The following is a 21,059-nucleotide window of genomic DNA, read 5'->3' on the forward strand; positions in this document are numbered from 1 at the left end:
GCCAAGCCAATCACTATCCATGAAATTATTCTAGAGAAGTAACAGGAAGCACTTCTTTCTGCTACAATTAAAGTCCATATTAGGAGGTAGGAGCTCAAAATTAACACTGAAAGATTAAAGGATGAGATGCAGACTAGGAAAGGGCCTGGCTAAAACTGGAGAAGAGAAACTCTCTCAGGCTTGCCTCTCTGTAGACCAGTCTGTTCCACTGTAGGAAACCTAACTGCTGACAATCCCCAATTTGTTGTCGGTGTCAGGGAAATCTGAGACAACAAGTGTACCCAGCCACACTATGAACCCCTAGACCCAGCCACATCTGAAGTTGGCTGAGCTTCTGAACTTTCCAACTACGTCAACAAATTTTTTTCTTTAAGGAAATAAAATTAAATTTGGATCACTTGCTACCAAAAAAAATGTTTAATGTAGCTAGCTTTACTAGCTTGTTATCAAAATGTGTTCTGCTTGTGCCCACAGCTCAATCTTAAAAATCACATTACTGAAGTTCTTCCTTCCTTGACCACCCCAAGTATGTTACTCCTCCCCTCTCTCTGCCTTCCATGCCTAGTTTATTTGCAGTTACCTTGAAGAACTTGTAAAAGATTGCTCTAGTTGCACATGCTCCTATGTGAGGCCAATAACAAAGGAAGATCTCCAAAACACCTTCCAAAAAAGCAAAGCAACAAATGGCCAAGCCCAGATGACAATCACAGTCCCAGCTAATATCTTTATTGCATCCAAGTAAATACCTGGCAGAGAAGCCAGCCATGCCATACCCCAACATCTGACCTACAGAAACTGTTAGATAATAAATATGGGTTATTTTAATCCATTAAGTTTCTGGTAATTTGTGACTTAGCAATAGAAAACTTATAGAGGACAGATGCAACAACTTGTCCCTCACCTCGGAAGGGATATTTTCACATGCCCAAAATGAGTAGGCCCTTAGAAAATTGGAATGGAGACATATTGGCAGATTCCAATTAAGTTGGGGACCTGAACCTCTAAATTTGGTTGAGCCTTCTTTGTCAAGAGAAGCAGCTCTTCCAACTGTGTTTAAGGAAGTTAGTATATCTTGGTCTGAAGAACTTTCCTGGTATACTGCAGAGGAAGGTATCAAGCCTCAGGAAGATTGGACTTGGAGCTCCATCCTCAAACACAAAGACAAAAGCCTTTAAAGAGACTATTGAACCAGCTATTCCAAACACATCAGGTTAAATAACTGTTAAAATAAAATAAAACAAAATAAAAACAGTGTGAGTGTGAGTGTGTGTGTGTGCGTTAGCGTGCATGCACATGCACACATTTCCTGGTGATTCTGCTCCTCTGGCTCAATCTATAGTGGTAAAGTTGAGGTCATTGTCACTAATCCATGTTCAAAGTGCATCCACCTTACCCCAAGGCTTGATGTTCTCATAATATACCTTCCTTAAAGTGTCATTTTCTATCTGCCTGGGAAAGGCAAAAGTCACACCTATCTTTCTCAATTTGGTTCAAGAATTTCAGGACATATTAGGCAATTTTAATAAAATCACCATGAGTTATCATCAATCTGTCCTTTATATATACAAAGAATGTTGACCGGGCACGGTGGCTCATGTCTGTAATCCCAGCACTTTGGGAGGCCAAGGTGGGTGGATCACGAGGTCAGGAGTTCAAGACCAGCCTGGCCAAGATGGTGAAACCCCGTCTCTACTAAAAATACAAAAAAATTAGCTGGGCATGGTGGCGGGCACCTGTAATCCCAGCTACTTGGGAGGTTGAGGCAGAGAATTGCTTGAACCCGGGAGACAGAGGTTGCAGTGAGCCGAGATCGCACCACTGCACTCCAGCCTGGGAGACAGAGCCAGACTCTATCTCAAAAAAAAAAAAAAATGTTGCAAGAAAATCTAAAATTTGTTTCCTTTAAAAACATTGTATAAAGTCAAGTGCAGTGGCATGCACCTGTAGTCCCAACTACTTTGGAGGCTGAGGTGGGAGGATCTCATGAGCCCAGAAGTTCAAGGCCAGCCTGGGAAACATAGCAAGCCCTGTCTCAAAAAGATTATTATCACTATTATTATTATATATTTTCTCAAAGTGTTGTCTTGATGTTTCCCTTTATTTTGTGTCCTTTTGTTTAAGAATGCAAAATATCTAGGATTGCTATCATTTCGGCTTGTGAAAGAAACACAAACTAGCTATAGCAGTTAGGGTTAAATCAGAGAAGCAAAGCCACCAGATTATTATGGGAATAAAAGATTTATTATAGGAATTAGATCTCACACAAATGTGAGAGCAGCTGAGAAAGTGAAAGTCAGAGAATTTAAGAAAGAGTCATAAATGAATCCTCTGAAAGCACTGGCATGAGTAGGTAAGCTGGAGCTTTCAGGGAAATCTGCGACACCAGATATACCCAGCCACTTTACTGAGATTGCAAAGCAGGAGCTCTCAGAGAGGTCTATGGGAAGATGTTCCCTCTGTGTAGCTACCACCTCTATGGGTTTGCAGCCAAGCATCTGGGTAAGGGGGAGGAGGGAGTAGGTCTGCTTTTGGTGAGTTGGGCTGGCAATCAGGAAGCCGAGCTGGACAGTGTGGAGGAGAGGAAGAACAAGTGGGGACCCAGACACCTCTGTGTCTATCTATCTGACCATGAGACCTTCCAAGAATAATGGTCTTTGCTTCTTTTCCACCTTCCAAATCTCGTGCATCTTCCTCTATGGCCAACTCTAACCCAGAACCATGCATGGAATGTAATTCCCAGCTTAACCCACCTGCCATGGTGTAATCCAGCACAATGACTAAGCAAAAGATGAATTTGTTATTAGAGTCCTGGGGCTCCTCACAGAACTGAGGACAGGAATGAGATTGGATCTCAGATTAGCTGGAAACAGGAGTTCAGATGCCATCAAGCTCTCTGGGTATCTTGCCTCTCTTGCTGCTCTCAAGTTACCTGCTTGTTTACCTGTCTCCCTTTAGACCGGCCTGTTCCACGGCAGGAAATCTAATTGCTGACAACCCCTAAGCATGATTCCCTGCAGCTTCTTCAGACGTGTCAAGGGAAGAGAGACTCTCAGCTCTGTCTCTTCATGCCCAGTCCAATAAATTCTGAGAAGGGACTCATTGGCCAGAGGACTGGGTCACATGGTACCACAGCTGCTCCTGCTGTGCCATGTGGATAGGGAAGGGGAGAACAGTTTTCAGAAGAAAGTAAATGTGGAGCAAAGCAGCTCCATAGGCATCCACTGCAGGAGGAAAGGTCTATTTATTAGTACTTACAATATAACAGATTCTATACTAAGAGTTTTGCATACATTATCTCACTGAGTGCATATCTCAAGACTTTGAGGTTGTTACCATTATTGTTCCCATTTTACAGATAAGGAAATTGAGACACAAAGAGGTTATATCTTACTTAAGTCCCAAAACTAGCTATAGTAAGATTGGCCTGGCTCCAAAGACGGCTTGTTGACTTCCAGTGTTCCAAGGGGCTCCAGTCACTCTGTTTGTCATTATGCCGTGGGCTTTCCCCCAATATTGCATATTAACAAACTTCCCAAGCTATACTCTACTGTGTCCTTTCTCATTTCACAGGTGACAGAGACACAAAATTACCACCAATCTACACACCTGGAAACAACTCTGCCTCCTGGCACAGTGCTTTTTTCCTTATTACACACTGCCTTGCACCCTTGACCATCCACTGCAGTAAATATGATAAAAAGATACTTTTAATTTCTTTCTCATAGAACAAAATGTGTTCACTCTGGAGTACATTTAGTTTAGCATAAACAAAGCTAAAATTCCTATGTGCTATAATCATGTAAATTACTATTGACACTACTTCAGATTGAAGAACTTCTACCAGAAAGGTCAAAGCAAAATGGAACAACAGCTTGGAAGTTCATTATTGTCCTCACAGAATTTCGTTATGGACAATAATACATATTGAGCATGCTATTACAAGACACTGTGCCAGGCATAATGAATAGATGTAAGTGTGTAAGACATAATCTCAGCCTTTTAAAATCTGGCTGAGTGGGCTGGGTGTGGTGGCTCACGCCTGTAATCCCAGCACTTTGGGAGGCTAAGGTAGGTGGTTTACCTGAGGTCAGACTTTCAAGACCAGCCTGGCCAACATGGTGAAACCCCATCTCTACTTAAAAATTACAAAAATTAGCCAGGTGTGGTGGCAGATGCCTATAATCCCCAGCTACTCGGGAGGCTGAGGTGGGAGGATCATCTGAACATGGGAGGCAGAGGTTGCAATGAGCTGACATCACACCACCGCACTCCAGCCTGGGTGATAGAGCAAGACTCCATCTCAAAAAAAAAATCTGATTGAGTGGATAGAACACAGACATAGACTGTATAATCAACCATTTATGGTAGCCTATGAATGAATGAATACACTCAGTGAATCATACAGAATAGGAAGTAATCTCTGGAGACTGCAACAGTCAGAAAATTTATCAGGAGGAGGTAGGAATTGAAGCCTGGATTTTATCTAACATGTATTCCTTCAGTCATTCAATAATTTGCTCATTCACTCTATAGTTCTTCAGTTGGGCGTCATGCTTAATGCATGTAAGAGTAAAGGGACAATGGTGTATAACCTGGATAAGAGGCATGAGAGTTATGGGTTATGGGAGATAATACGATTCCACTGGCAGAACATTTCAATTCAAATGTGCAGTGTACTCTGCTCTTGCATACACCTGTCACTTGTTGAGTGTCTCTTACCTGCTGAGAACTCTGCTAGATCCCTAAATGAAGTAAAATTCTGGTCACTGTCTGCAAAGACTCACAAAACATTTAAATAATGTCTTTGTCCAAATAGTCCTTGTTGTGTAACAAGAGGACTTTGTATCACACAGTGTAGGCTCAAAGAAATGGTACAAGGGGAACATGATACATGCGTACTCAGGATTCTTGCCATCCAACTGTTGGAAAGAATATAACAGGACACACCATGGTTGTGCTCCAGGAGAAGGACACAGGTCCCCTGACACCTTGCATTCTTACAGAAGCATTAAGAGGGGCAGGGACCACTCAAACAATTTGGGAAATCCAGCCTAGCTAGTACAAGAAAAAAAAAATGTCCTTTCTCAGATATTAATTTGCATATCAGCACTGGGTTCAGCTAGAGGCCTTGAAACTTATACCCCTCCCTGCTCAGCCACCTTGTTGCCCTGTTGAGGGAGGGCCACTGTGCTCATCAAGGAACGAGATAACTTAAGTCTTCTCAGAAATGTAGTTCAGAGTAAGGTGAGATGGGAGGATAGACTCACAGATGGAAGTTGGATAGGTGAGGGGAAAGGGGTTGGGCACTTTTTTTTTTTTTTAATTATACTTTAAGTTTTAGGGTACATGTGCACATTGTGCAGGTTAGTTACATATGTATACATGTGCCATGCTGGTGCGCTGCACCCACTAACTCGTCATCTAGCATTAGGTATATTTCCCAATGCTATCCCTCCCCCCTCCCCCCTCCCCACCACAGTCCCCAGTGTATGATATTCCCCTTCCTGTGTCCATGTGATCTCATTGTTCAATTCCCACCTATGAGTGAGAATATGCGGTGTTTGGTTTTTTGTTATTGCGATAGTTTACTGAGAATGATGGTTTCCAATTTCATCCATGTCCCTACAAAGGATATGAACTCATCATTTTTTATGGCTGCATAGTATTCCATGGTGTATATGTGCCACATTTTCTTAATCCAGTCTATCATTGTTGGACATTTGGGTTGGTTCCAAGTCTTTGCTATTGTGAATAATGCCGCAATAAACATACGTGTGCATGTGTCTTTATAGCAGCATGATTTATAGTCATTTGGGTATATACCCAGTAATGGGATGGCTGGGTCAAATGGTATTTCTAGTTCTAGATCCCTGAGGAATCGCCACACTGACTTCCACAATGGTTGAACTAGTTTACAGTCCCACCAACAGTGTAAAAGTGTTCCTATTTCTCCACATCCTCTCCAGCACCTGTTGTTTCCTGACTTTTTAATGATTGCCATTCTAACTGGTGTGAGATGATATCTCATAGTGGTTTTGATTTGCATTTCTCTGATGGCCAGTGATGATGAGCATTTTTTCATGTGTTTTTTGGCTGCATAAATGTCTTCTTTTGAGAAGTGCCTGTTCATGTCCTTCGCCCACTTTTTGATGGGGTTGTTTGTTTTTTTCTTGTAAATTTGTTTGAGTTCATTGTAGATTCTGGATATTAGCCCTTTGTCAGATGAGTAGGTTGCGAAAATTTTCTCCCATGTTGTAGGTTGCCTATTCACTCTGATGGTAGTTTCTTTTGCTGTGGGCACTTTTTTTTAAGACAAGGTCTCTCTGTGTCACCCAGGCCGAAGTGCAGTGGTGCTATCATGGGTCACTGCAGCCTCAACTTCCTAGGCCCAAGCAATCCTCCCACCTCAGCCTCCCAAGTAGCTGGGACTATAGGTGCGTGCCACCACACCCAGCTAATATATTTTTTCATTTTTTGTAAAGATGGGGGGTCTCCCTCTGTTGCCCAGGCTTATTTCCAAAGGCCTTTTTTTTTTGTTTCTAAGACAGGGTCTCGCTCTTTCACCTAGGCTGGAGTGCAGTGATGCAATATAGCTCACTGCAGCCTTGAACTCCTGGGCTCAAGCAATCCTCCCACCTTAGCCTCCTGAGTAATCAGGACCACAGGCATGCACCACCACGCCTGCCTAATTTTTTTTTAGAGACAGGGTCTCACTATGTTGCCCAAGCTGGTCTCAATCTCTTAGGCTCAAGAGATCCTCCTGCCTCAGCCTCCTAAAGTGCTGGGATTACAGGCACGAGCTACCATGTCCGTCTGGGCATTGTAAACAAGGGGCAGACATAGGCAGATGTGCAGAGCCAGGAAAAAGGACGTCTAGTTCCCCACAGTAACTTAAGTGCTCAGTACAGTGCTGAGAAATAGTGGGTGCTCGGTAAATATTTTATTGGATGGCTGAAAGACATTCAGGCCACCTGCATGCCCAGGGCCTCTCAAACTTGGTGCATAAAAGGAGTAGCAGTGTCTTAGGGAATATCCAGAGCACCAAGACAAAAACAGACATAGTTTTACCAGATTTATTGGTAAGTAAATTAAAACTCTAAACAAATTAAAACAGGCCGGGTGCGGTGGCTCATGCCTGTAATCCCAGCACTTTGGGAGGCCAAGGCGGGCAGATCACAAGGTCAGGAGATCAAGATCATCCTGGCTAACATGGTGAAATCCCGTCTCTACTAAAAATACAAAAAATTAGCCGGGTGTGGGGGCGGGTGCCTGTAGTCCCAGCTACTCAGGAGGCTGAGGCAGGAGAATGGCGTGGACCCGGGAGGCAGAGCTTGTAGTGAGCCGAGATTGTGCCACTGCACTTCAGCCTGGGTGACAGAGCAAGACTCTGTCTCAAAAAAAAAAAATTAAAACAAACATATATTCATATATGTTATATATAAGTGCATGGGTATACATATGTACATAAATCGCAACGTTCCAATAAATTATTCAAATAAAATATAAGATTTGAGATAAATTTGCCTTTTGTGGAATCTCCCTGCAATACTCAGACCCCTGGGAAACAGGCGTTCAATCTTCTCCACCATTAGGGATATAAAAGTGGAAAAGCTTGAAAAGTAGTACTGGATTCCTATTGAGCAAAAGAAAAAGAAAAAAGCGGTGGCTCATGCCTATATCCCAGCACTTTGGGAGGCCAAGGCAGGTGGATCAGCTGAGGTCAGGAGTTCGAGACCAGCTTGGCCAACATGGTGAAAACCTGTCTCTACTGAAAATACAAAAAAAAAGAAAAAAATTAGCCGGGCATGGTGGTGGGTGTCCGTAATCCCAGCTACTTAGGAGGCTGAGGCAGAGGAATCGCTTGAATCCGGAGGTGGAGGTTGTAGTGAGCTGAGATTGCACCACTGCACTCCAGCCTGGCAACAGAGTGAGACTCCATCTCAAGAAAAAAAAAGAAAAGAAAACAGTGATTAAAATAGCAACTAAGAGATAAGTTGTAAGATTTCTAACCTTTTCTTGAAAAAAGAGCTGCCAGGTAAGGCTAAAGAAATCTGTTTATTAAATCAGCAATAAACTAGATTATGTGGTTTCCAAAATAAATATGATCTTTCATATTATACATGTAATATGTAAGATATGTTTATAAAAACAAATAATATAAATATTATAAACAGAAATATGAGTTAATATCAATAAGCTTTCACAACAAGAAAGTGTCTAGTGTCATAAACCATCTTTGGGGAAAAAACAAAACCCTGCTAGATCTAAGAGTTTGTGACTGTATATTCATATGCACACGCACACATATAATCTCCCACACTTAAACTAATCTAATTAAGAAACTACAGTCTCCTCTTAAAGCTGAAATTCTTTCAGGTCATGGATAAAGACAACAATGGTATGGCTAATGCAATATACAATAATATACAATACAATACAATGCAATGCAATACAATACAATAATGGCTCATTACTAGAAATATTAGGAATTACCTATAACTCGAAAGAAAACTGGGCCACCAGGCTTCATTTTGGTATTATGCTTTTTTGCATAAAAGTATACTAGTCTTCGGTTTCAAACTTTGTTTTCGCTCTGCCTTCCTTCGCCTCTTTCAGAAAATACACAAGGCACGGCTCTGGGTTCCCTGAGCAAAACCAGACTGGTCAGCTTCGTGTTGCTGTAACCTTCAGATCTGGATATTGTCACCCATTTGCTCTTTCCAAAGACAAAGGGGGCCTATTTCAGGACACCTGGCCTGTTGTTTTACTTTTTTTTTTTTTTAATACTGGTGACAGTGTAGCTGAAAATTCAAATGGAAAAGAATTTCAACAGATCAGCATCTTCTTTTCCACTGATTTTTATCTAAACAGAGTCTTGAGAATGCTTCTGTGCCAGATTATTATTCTGTGGCACAGCCAACCTTATCCCTGCAAGCCCCTTCATAATCAGTGTCGATGGCCACAGAGTTCATTCAACCCATAGTGATGAGAATCAAACGTGAAGATGGTTGAAATAATTGGGTCAAATCTGCAGCAGGCCACAGGAGAATGAGGGCACATTCAAAAATCATAATGAATCACATTCTCTGTGGGTAAAATAGGAATGATGATGATGTGGTATCAGCCAATTTCAGATGGACACTAGCAAGAAAAATGTAAATAATTAATATTTATATAGGTGCAGAATAAAAATAAACAATACTGTATCATATGAATGTAGGTAGATTTATGTCCCAAACATCTAATTTCCAGCTCATTCCCTTTCACAAAAAAAAAAAAAGGAAAAAAATGTTATGCAGTAATGGAAGCATCAGGGAATTGGAATATTTTCTGTTACAGTATGTTTTAAATATTTTCTGTTACATTATGTCAGGTTGGAATTCTTCCACTTGTCACACCAAATACATCCTCTCCCCTTCTCTGCTGTGCTCCGTGCCCTGGGAGGCTGATCTGTTTGGACTACAACAGGCTTCCCTGTCCTCTGGCTTCCACCAGGTTTGGCCAAGAGCAGGCAGTAACCAGAGATCAGACAAGGGAGGAGAGTGAGGTTGAGCATTCATTGTTTCAGCTCCCCTCTAAGGGCTCATTCTTGCACAGAAGGTCACAGCTCTTTTCAGATGGCTCATTCACACAGCCTGTCTACCTCCCTTTAGAGGTCATTACTTCCTCCTTTTGGTCCCATTACTGCACCATCCCAAATGGTTTCCATACTCTTCGCCCACGCCTTTGTGAATAACCTGTTAAACTCTCTTCAAATCACTCAATTTAATTTACCATGTGTTTTCAGCTGGACTCTTGACTGAATCATATGATCACTAATCGTTTCTAAAAATTATTCCACAGTGTTCACCCAAAACAATTCTTTGACAACAACATAAAGTGTGTCTACTTCCCTTCACCCTGCACATGGTTTCCACTTTGACCATGGCCTGAGTCACTTGTCCTAAGTGACTCTATTTTGATATTTATGATCACAAACATCACTATATATCAGGCCCCTTCTTGGGGAGATAACGTTAGAGGGAGGGTGATTGGGTGGGCTACACATGAAAAATCTACTCTAGTATCTTTATTTCCAAAATCTTTACATTTCTCCCTCTATGTTATGCCAAGGAAATTTTAGCACCTTATCTTCTCTTTCATATGTAGGCTCATAGAAGCAGAGAGTAGAATTGTGGATATTAAAAGCTAGAAAAGGCAGGTGGGAGAGGACGGTGGGAGAGGTTAGTTAATGAATACAGAATTACAGCTAGAGAGGAGGAATGAGTTCTGGTGTTCTGCAGACATTAGGGTGAAAATAGTTAACTATGATTTATTGTATATTTTCAAAAAGCTAGAAGACAGAATTTTGAATGTTCACAGCACAAAGAAATGATAAATGCTGGAGGTGATGAATATGCCGATTACACTGATTTGATCGTTACACATTGTATACATGTATCAAAATATCACATAAATATAGACAATTATTATGCATCAACTAAAAATAAAAGGAAAGATTTTTAAGTACTTTGACTTTATTTAGTGTTGACCAACACATTACACGTTTCAGTCATCTAGGATCACTCCAGCTGCTCCAGATAGCAAGATTTGCCGAAGTAAGAGAAGAGAGTGCAAGAGATTATTACACCAGCAATTAAATACTTCAGCCTGAAAGTGATATATGTGACTTCACCTCATAACCTATTGGCCAGGACCACATGGCCCCAACTGCGAGGAGGACAGCAAAGTGTAATCTTTCAGGTTTCTAAGAGGAGAAAAAAAACTAGATATGTGTGAGCATCACAACCATGTAACTTAGAGCTGTCAAAGGTGATGAAAAGTTACAATATTCATACAGTTTTCAACTTGGAGGATTGTAGTCACTGTACTTTGTGTTATTTAGTTGTTTCTCCCTCCCAACTTCCCACATCTTAAATGTAACTATACTAATATTTCAGGTTTCAGGTGACAGTATGTCTGAATTGATACCAACTCACAATAAGACATGAGTCTGAGCCTTGTGCTCATGCTCAGTTTACAAAATAGTTTATTGGTACCTTCTGGACCTGTTAGGGCTGCGTCTGGTAATTGCCATTTCCATTTTACAATGGAATACTACTGGGCATGCCAAGTTTTATGGTTGTGATCAGATGATAGTTAGTTTGTGGTAGGTGTTTTAGGTTGTCCAGTCACTAGACAACCAAGTGCTTTGTTCTGGGACTTGCCAGAGTCTCCAAACAGCATCTCTGCTGCCATGCTACAGTTCCAATGCCATTGAATCCATTAGGTCATAAGACTCAAGTGGCATGTCAACTTTCAACCCAGCCTGGACATGCTGCAAGTCTTATTCTTGTTCCAGGACTTCCTTAAGACTGGAAGCGTATAGGTTATTTCCTAAGTAGGTTAGTGCAGCATGCCCAAATGTGGTATATGTTGTCACCAAAATCCAGAGGCTTATCAAATACAGTGCCTTTTTCTTTGTGGTGAAGGGTGCAAAGTCCTGCCATTTGTGATTTCCTAACATGCTACAAACCACTGGCCTCTTTTCACACGTCACCAAAGTGGTGGCAGGGCCCTGAACTTTCAGAGGGTTTATCTCCCACCCTTAGCATATATATTTTCTACTTCCTTCTCACTAGGTCCAACAAACAACATGCTCATCAATGTAAAGAACTCGTGTGATGTTCCACAGAATACAATAAAGATATACCCTTGTCTCTGCTATATAAATGCAAACTGCTTTTGATTTTGCCTACTGGTTAGGATGGGAAAGAATGCATTTTCAGGACAACAGTTGTATGTCAGGTGCCTGGGGGGATCATTTGTTTCAGTAAATATCCTGTATCCAAAACCATAGCTGCAACTAACGTCACCACCTGATTAGGTTTGCAATAATCCACTGTCATTTTCAAGGCCCGTTAGGCTTTTGTTCCAGCCAAACAGAAAAGTTTTATGCAGATATAGTAGGAATTACTACCCCTGCTTCTCTCAAGGTCTTTATGGCAGCAGTAATTTCTACAATTCCCCTAGCAGGATCACTTACTGTTTACTAGCTTGGTGAATTGTTTGGGAAGAGCTCCAGTGGCCCTAGATAGTCCTTCCTTTCATAGTAGCCTTCACTCAACAGGACAGGGAACCAGAATGGTACCCTGCTAGTTACCAACTATATGTGTATGCATATGCATGTACATGTGTATGTGTACATGCATGTGTATGTGTACCTGTATGCATATGTGTGTGCATGTGTACGTATTCCCACCAGATATCCTGGGACTGGGATAATATACACTGGATGGGCCTGCAATCCCAGTAGGTCCACTGTTACATGAATTGGAGTCACAAATTCATCTAACACCTGACATCCATAAGCCCTACTTTGGCAGATGATCGTAATGTTTTTGGTCTGTGGCATAAGTGTAAAATCAGAGCCAGTATGTGATACTTCCCAGTAGGTTTTATATTCCCTTCTCCCCGTCCACAGACCCCTGGGTGAATAGCTCCAGGTCACCCTGTGGAAGACTTGGGAGGAAATCCACTGGATACACTATGGCTAAAGTACAGAGTTCTTCTTCAGAGGCAACTGGCCTCCGTCTCTGTTGAGGGGCTTCATCCGTCCACTGGCTGAGTTCTGAGACTCTGGTAGGAAGCCATGAATCCTAACGTGGTGTCTAGTTTGTTTCTGCCCAGTAGTCCTAGAGGTCTAGGTCTACTCAGTGGACCTCAGTAAGCTGCCCCTTGATTTCATGTCAAAACACTCCCATGACCATTCCTTCTCCATGATGCATTGTGCTAACTGCACATAAATTTGTCTTTGTCTATTAACAACTCCCACCTACCCTCTACCTCTCTGGAATCCCATTTTCTCGTTGTAATTGGGACATGCCATTTTTGCAGCATTTCCATTGTCTTCTCTGGAAGTCAGAGGACAGCTACCAAGGAAGGCCCCTTCCCCAGTGCTTGGTGAAGAGGTGTTCTCCAAACCTCCTGCTAGGTAGTAGCAGAGCTGGTTGCTAATAACAGGGCTTTAAAGAGACAAATTTAAAAGCCACTGCCACCAGTTTCTGAATGATGAACCCTAGCATTCCACCGGAAGACCACAACTGTGCTGGATACCTCATTCTGCCTTCCAGCATACCAAGAGAGTGCATTACTAGGGGAACCTAGTCACTATTCAGACCATTAGTTGCAAGGGAGTTTGGGAAATGTAGTTTCTAGCTGGATGGCCAGGTGCCTAACTAAAACTCTTTTACTATGACAGAAAGGAAGAACAGATTCAAGGAATAATTTCCAGTTCCCCACATTCAGCTCTCCTTCTCTACCAGTTAGTTCCTTCCCATCAGCATTTAAACATGTTCACAGATTGTTGTTATTTTCTTCCACTTTGGGAGGAAAAGTAAAACTCATTTCCATATCCCCCCTCACTATTTCTCTCCCTTTATTCTATATAATTAAATATTATAAAAGAATTGTCAGCTAGATGTGGTGGCTCACGCCTGTAATCCCAGCACTTCGGGAGGCCGAAGTGGGTGGATCACTTGAGGTCAAGAGTTCAAGGCCAGCCTGGTCAACATGGTGAAACCCCATTTCTACTAAAAAATTACAAAAATTACCCAGGTGTGGTGGTACATGCCTGTAGTCCCAGCTACTTGGGAGGCTGAGAGAGGAGAATGCTTGAACTCAGGAGGCAGAGGTTGCAATGAGCTGAGATCATGCCACTGCACTCCAACCTGGTCAACACAGCAAGACCCTGTCTCAAAAAAAAAAAAAAAAAAGAATTGTCTTCGAATGCTTATCAGTGTGTGTAGAAAAGTCTAAATTTAGCATAGGAAAAGGAGCTCTGGATATTAATACACAATATACAAAACTGAGACCTGTGGAATGATTGAAAATTGAAGACTTATTTTTTTTAACATCACCAGTGTGGTAAGCAGGATAATGACCATCCTCCCCCAAAAGATGTCCATGTCCCAATTCCAGAAACTGTGCATATGTTACCTCACAGAGCAGAAAGGGATTTTGTAGACATGGTTAAAGTTAAGAACTTTGAGATTAAGACATTGACCAGGCACAGTGGCTTACATCTGTAATCCCAGCACTTTGGGAGACTGAGGCAGGAGGATTGCTTGAGCCCAGGAGTTTGAGACCAGCCTGAGTAACATAGCAAGACCCATTTGTACAATCAATCAACCAATAACAAAGAAGAATTGGGGAAAATATCTTGGATTATCTGAGTGCGCTCAATCTAATCACGTGGGTCCTTAGGAGTATAAGATGAAGAAGAAGGGATATTACATGAAAGGGACTCCACTCTCTGTTGCTGGCTTTGAAGGTGGAGGAAGGGGACTGACCATGAACCAAAGAGTGTGGACATTCTCTAGAAGCTATGAATGACCCACAGCTGACAGCCAGGAAAGAAAGCAGGGCCTCAGTCCTACAACTGCAGGGAACTGAATTCTGCCACTGACTTCAATGAGCAAGGAAATAGATTCTCCCCTACAACCTCCAGAAAGGAATGCAGCCTGCTGACCCCTTGGTTTTAGCCCTTTTAAATCCATGTTAGACTTCTGACCTCCAGCACTGTAAGATACTAAATATGCATTACTTAAGCCACTAAGTTTGTGTTCATTTGTTCTGGTGACAATGGAAAACAGATGTATCTTATACATCAGATAAGATGCTTTTCCCCTTAAATCTTCTTCCCTGGGGACATTGATCACAAAGCTGGTATTTCTGAGAATAGAGAGCATTTTAAAAGCTTGGTTCTAGGGCAATTGCCAGATTCTTATATCCTGACCTACACATGGTTCCAGGGAGAGGATGAAGCAAGAAGAGAAAAAACAAAGACCTTGCTCTTCTGTTTCCCTCTCATTTCCCAAACAAGAAAATTGGAAAATGCAAATCATAGAATTTATACTATTGGAGAAAAATATCTAGTTCTACCTCTACATAGTAAAGATACCTCATAAGTAGAGGCACCATTTATGGCCCAAGCCTGATGGACTCTATTCAGAGCTTTGCATGCACAGAACATTCCTTTTACAGTGTGGGAGGAGTTACACAGGCATGCGAACACACACATCCCACCCATAGAAAACCATCTAGAACAGGTGTTCATGAGTTTACACAAGGATGCTCAACAGCCTTAAATACACAAACAAAGTAAAGGTAAAACTCAAACTTCATAGAGACCACTCCTCATGTTCAAAGAAGAAAACTCCTCCACACTAGGACAAAATTCCCCATGAATTCTCTTTACCTTGTGTAAGTCAAAGCCTTCTTTCTATGGGGATCACCACAGGCTAGCATCTAATGGACAAATACAGTGCATAATAATTTTGATTTAAATCCTAAAAGAATTTGTCTCAGTACAAAAATATTTTTCCTTTCTCACATTTTTAATAATACATAGAATCTTCTTCCTAACCAGAAAGACCTTTTCTCCCAAATCTACTGAATTACCTAGTTTTAAATCTGTTAAAGTAATTTAAGTTTTTCTAGTTCCTTTTAACCTGAAACTTGATATTCTAGAAGTATCTCTTAAATTGGTCTGAAAATAAAACATCAATGGAGATAAGAAAGAGAAAAAAAAAAGAAACTTCCCCACCAGATAGAGCTACTAGAAAGCTTACTTAGTGAGTAATAATTTATAGAAAAGGTAATTTATTATTTACTATGTTAAGTTGTTTGCACCGTTCAAAGTATCTTCTTCGCTCAGTGACAAAACACCACATATACTTCTAAGGCCTATTGGGTGCTCAAACTGCTTTATCACCTTTCTTGTGAGGAAACTAGACAGCACTATAGTGATTAATCCAGTAATTCTAGTAACACATCTTTAAAGATGAGGGCAAATGTTCTATTCATTTAAATATTTATTTCAGTAGTTTAAACAAAGAACCTTTATAAAGAAAACCCAATATAAAAGTTAATATACTGGGGGAATAAATGTGAATCAAGAATGTAAAATTTAAATCTATAAAGCAGAGGAAGCCATGAGAAACAATTGTCGGGCAAGCCTGAAAATGTGGGGAACAGTATCTGGAATAAAATAAGAAGCAAGGCCAAGGACAAAGGCTAGTCCAGGTCAGAAGCACAGATGGGACTGCAACTCCCAAATCGTGTGCTGAAGAGGGACAGCGTGCTGGAGTGAACTCACAGAAGCACCTTAGGATGTTTTATACTTTTAAAAGAAACACAAAAACATCTGTCAGATCGTATGTGAATGTCTGTAATTAGGTGTTTGGAACTAATTACTTAATAAGTGAAACTATTAGATATTTCTTTGGCTAAGGGACACCATGAAAAAACTAGTGAGATTCTAAGGGCACCGTGAAACAAGAAAGTTTGGAAACTTCTGCCTTAGGGACATGCTAGGATTCAAAGGACATTGCCTACTCAGAGTAAAATTAGAGTAGCAGATGAAAAGTGGAAAGGACAGTGCCTCTAGCTTCTGTATACCTAATTATACACAGTGGGGCCTTTTCATAGCTCAATGCTAGCTCTAAAAACTCTTGTGCTCTCTCATTCTAAATTCCCTGCAGGAGCCCCTTAAAATCACTGAACCTTGCTTTCAAACCAGCGAATTTCGTTCTTCCTTAATAACAAAAACAAAGCAGTAATTTTTCAGTGTTGGTCTTGGGACCAAACAGAGTTCCTCAAATATTTAGAGAAATTCTACTAAGACTTAAGTATCACCTTCCTCATGAAGAAATGAATGAACTTTATGGAAAGATTCACTCAGCAACTTCATAATAGCCCATTATCAAAATTTTAAAATTTACTCTAAATCAAGGGTTGGTAAACTTTTTCTATAAAAGTTCCATAGTAAATATTTTAAAATATTCTTTTACAACTCTTTAAAAATGTAGAAACCAACTGAAAGCAGGCACTTGAGCAGATATTTGTACACCCATGTTCACAGCAGCATTATTCACAATAGGCAAAGGGTGGAAACCTAGTGTCATATCAATAGATGAACGGATAAACAAAATGTGGCATATACACATAAAGGAATATCATTCAACCTTAAAAAGGAATGAAATTCTGATGTATGATACAACATGGATGAAATTAGAAAACATCAAGCTAAGTGAAATAAGCCAGATACAAAAGGGCAAATATTATATTATTCCATATATGAGTTACCAAGAATAGTCAAATTCATAAAGAGAGAAAGCAGAACAATGGTTACCAGGGCCAGAGGCAAGGGCTAATGGGGAGTTGTTTCATGAGTACACATTTTCTCTTTGGGTGATAAAAAAGTTCTGGGGATGACGGGGGTGATAATTGCAAAATGTAAATGCAGTTAATGCCACTGAAATACAGTGGTAGGTAAAGTTGAAGCTTAGAAGTGGACAGAAATAGCTTCAAGGTTCAGATTTGAAAGTTTAATTTTACCACTTGTGCTACTTTTATTTTCTTCTGCACTCATTTGGTACACAGTAGACCATTTCCCCTCCCATGTGTTGGAAAGGAGAAAAAAGGAAACATTGGAAAATTAAGCATACTGTAAAGACTCAGATCTCTCCCCTGCATGCTTGCAACCTTTAAATCTAAAACTCACTTAACTCATGGATTAGTTAGCACAATCTCAGACTCTGGAGCCAACCTATCCCTAAAAAAAGAAAAACCTAACGGACTGTATGTAGGCTGCAGGCAAAAAAAACGTCACTATAAGCAAGAAACTTCTTTCAGATTAGATAAATAGTACATAAATGTATAGACAAAAGACAACTGTTTCAGTTATCTATTCACTGGAAGAGATGTGTAACAAACAACCCTAAACTCACTGAAGTAAAATGACAATCATTACCCTCATGAATTCTTCAGGTCAGGACTTAGGACAAGGCAGAGCAGGCATTGTATGTCTCTGGCCATGATGAGGGCCTCAGCTGGGATGACCCAAATGGCTGAGCGGCGAGAATGGCTAGGAGCTGGAATCAGCTTCTCAGCTCACATGACTGGCACCTAGGCTGGGCTGACTCAAAGCCTGGGCTCAGCTGTGACTGTTGATCAGTATTACCTTCAAAGGGTCTCTCTGTCTGTCTTGGGCTTTCTCACAAAATGCCAGCCTCAGGCAGTGGAACTTCTCACAGGAAGGCTGGGAGTTCCAAAAGGTAAATGTTCCAGCAGACAAGGTGGTAGTGCATGGTCTTTTATGACCTAGCCTCAGAAGTCACATATGGTGACTGTGACCATTTTCACCAACTTCTATTGGTTAAAATCAATCACAAGCCCACATACATGTAAAGAGAGGGAACACAGACTCTATCTTGTTATCAGATGAGTATCAAAGAAGTTGCAGCCAGGTTTTAAAACTACCATGGACATATTTATAGAGAAATGGAGATACATGGCAAAGGGTTAACAGTGTCCATCCCCCAGGATCCCTCAAAGTGCATTTAATCTATTATCTTAATTCAGATTAATCCAAACTTATCCTTCAATAATAGCAAATTCCACCTATTTTCATGTGATGCAGCAGTAACAAACTTCAATTAACCTCTATAACTTGCATCAAAGTTGACTAATAGCTTGTTTTTGACCCTAGCACCATCTGCCAATTTTAACCATTTCTTATTTTTCAAACACCATCAAGCTCAGAAACACCTTCAGGCTTAGGCTCTCATATCCAGAAAGAATGCAGAGAATGCCTATAGCAAGCAAAGCAAGTAGATTAGGATCACATGAGCATTATGGCCTATTCCCTATCCTTACTAGACTTTAGGATCTTACAGGTCAAGAGAAAAAAATGAAACAAATGGTAGGCAAATAAAGCTATCAACTTTTTATTCTCCAAAGTAAAAATATCTGAAGAACAACTACTATCTATTATCATATTAAAAAATAGGATAGACAATTTCAAAATAAAACATGGTCCTTAAGAGTGAAGAAATTTAACTAAATGAAAAATTCATATATCTCATCTGAAATACTTTGGACCAGCAGTGTTCTGGATTTCAGATTTTTTTAGATTGGGGAACATTTGCATTATACATACCAGTTGAGCATCTCAAATCTGAAAATCCAAAATCTGAAGTGTTTCAAGGAGCATTTCCTTTGAGCATCATATAAGTACTCAAAAAGTTTTGGATTTGGGAGCATTCTGAATTTCAGATTTTCAGATTTGGCATACTCAATCTGTAATTTTGTTTTTAATTTCTCTGCTGAGCTGAAGAAATTTCACCATAGAAGAATTCCAGTTCGCAAACTGGTATGTGAAATCATTTGTGCATCTGTCTCATCTCTTCTCTCTTTTGCTTTTTTCTAATGGATTTAGATTTTTGCTTTAGGAATTCAAAATCTAAACAAGACAAATAAGTAAATGAGTATAATACCATATAAATGCTGTAAGAATACATGGGGAAACAAAAATAAAGGAAGGTCTCACAAATTTAGGCAAAAAAAGTTTGCCCATGAGAAAGAATGGGAAAGATTATAGGCAGCAAAAACGCTGTAGCTGAAAGCGCAGAGACAATCTACGCATACAGCATATCCAAGATAACCTCTACTGCGTACCAAACAAGTAAAGAGTAGTTATACTTGGCCGTAGAGTAAAATTAACTTTCTCTTCATTATTCTTCTTTTTTATGAACTTTAACAGAGCAAGCATTAATTTAATGATCAGGAATTGTTTTTTTAATTAATTTTATTTATTTATTTATTTATTTATTTATTTTGAGACAGAGTCTCGCTCTGTCGCCCAGGCTGGAGTGCAGTGGCTTGATCTCGGCTTACTGCAAGCTCCGCCTCCCGGGTTCACGCCATTCTCCTGCCTCAGCCTCCCGAGTACCTGGGACTACAGGCGCCCGCCACCACACCTGGCTAATTTTTTGTATTTTTGGTAGAGACGGAGTTTCACTGTGTTAGCCAGGATAGTCTCGATTTCCTGACCTCATGATCCACCCACCTCCGCCTCCCAAACTGCTGGGATTACAGGCATGAGCCACTGCACCCAGCCTTAATTTCCATTTTTAAAGTAAGCTTAGGAAGAACAAACATAAGGCCTATTTTTCCGGTAGAAAGTAGTTTGGGTCAGGTTGTAAAATACAAATGTTAATAACTGAGAAGTAGGCAGTGAAGTCAAGTCCAAACAGACGATACCAAAAAAGGGGCTCATAATATTCCTTAGGTGTCTCTGTGAGACTCCTGGGCTAGGTGTACTCAATGTTACAAGCCTCCTTATCCGTATGGTCATTAGGCGGAAATTCCCCAGGTGGCAGGTACTAGCAGGTCAAATGCTTAAATATAATGCCCTTTGGAGTCAGAAAGACCAAGGTTGCTATCTCCACACTACCACTTAACTAGCTCAGTGAGCCTGGGCAAATTTATTAGCCACTTGACTTTTTCATCTGTAAAGTGGAAAAATGCCTACCTCTCAAAATTTTTGTGCAGAACAACTTACATAATATAGGTAATGAACTTAGTACAATGCCTGTCCCCCTGAAAATTACAATTACAATATAAAACGCATTTGTATATGTAATTGAGTAGTAGATATTTGTTTACTCTATTGGTTTAGCTAAAGGCTTTAAGCATATAAAACTCCTTTGTCAGATGGAATGTCAACTTTTTAAAACTTAAATGAGTGCAAATTTTTAACACAAGTTCCAAATGTGGAAGGGGCATTCCCTATTTGCGGTTAATTCTAAAATTAAGCTACCTTTAGAATGATCCTTCTGTAGGATCCAGAAATAACCAAGCGGCCTAGCCCCTAGATTCTAGCAACTGACAGAAAACTAGGTGGAGGTTTCCCATTCTTCCTTGTCTTCTTACTCCAGCGGGCTTCTGTATCCACTCTAGATTGAATAGGAGATGTTTTGTGTAGAGATGGGCCTTCTCTCTTCCAGTCCAACTCTGAAGTAACCGCCTCTTACCCAAGCTTTCTTTAAACTGGAATAACGCCAGCAGAAGAATGTAGTAGGTGTGCTTCAAGTGTCGTCAAATAATTCCCGCAGCTTCCAGAATCCTTGCAATAGCCCGCTGGACCATCTGCGGCAATTCCACCCACTTCCACGCACCTGCTCTTCTTTCTAACCCCAGTACGCAATCCTGCAGCCCCGCCCCCACAGCTGACC

At 40.7% G+C, this 21,059-nt stretch overlaps 1 long non-coding RNA gene across 1 annotated transcript; it reads right to left on the reverse strand.

Annotated features, from left to right (window-relative positions):
- Positions 1-6,397: 6,397 nt before the first annotated feature.
- LOC129397636 (uncharacterized) lies at positions 6,398-21,016 on the reverse strand. Its single transcript, XR_008625240.2, has 2 exons — positions 20,859-21,016; positions 6,398-13,729 (listed from the first exon to the last, which is right to left on the reverse strand). It is a non-coding gene; the product is annotated as an uncharacterized LOC129397636 (long non-coding RNA).
- Positions 21,017-21,059: the final 43 nt, after the last annotated feature.

Source organism: Pan paniscus, chromosome 3 (genome assembly GCF_029289425.2).
Source record: "Pan paniscus chromosome 3, NHGRI_mPanPan1-v2.0_pri, whole genome shotgun sequence".
In the NCBI taxonomy this organism is placed as follows: domain Eukaryota; kingdom Metazoa; phylum Chordata; class Mammalia; order Primates; family Hominidae; genus Pan; species Pan paniscus.